We start from the raw sequence: 304 nt of genomic DNA, 5'->3' as shown, positions 1-304 counted from the left end.
AGTGCAATCCTTCCAGGGAGTTTCTGGAAGAAGAGTGGACGTAGGCGGGTTGGCCGAACCACTTAAAAATCTCTCTTGCATTTACTTACTATTTTTTTTTATCTCTCGCTAACCTCTCGATTGCACTGCATATAAACTTCTCGAACTAACTCAAACTCGTGCTAACTAAAAGGGGATAACATTTCCGCTGCGCATAAAACTTTGTCTTCACCTCGTGAGGTATCGAACCTAAACATCCTAAGTTCAATACACACGAGAGGTTGAAAAGATTTGCAAAATCTTATACAAGTCTATTCACCCCCCC

The sequence above is a fragment of the Ipomoea triloba genome, chromosome 16 (assembly GCF_003576645.1).
Source record: "Ipomoea triloba cultivar NCNSP0323 chromosome 16, ASM357664v1".
NCBI classification, from domain to species: domain Eukaryota; kingdom Viridiplantae; phylum Streptophyta; class Magnoliopsida; order Solanales; family Convolvulaceae; genus Ipomoea; species Ipomoea triloba.
The sequence above is the reverse complement of the archived record's forward strand: the minus strand, read 5'-3'. Positions refer to the sequence as shown.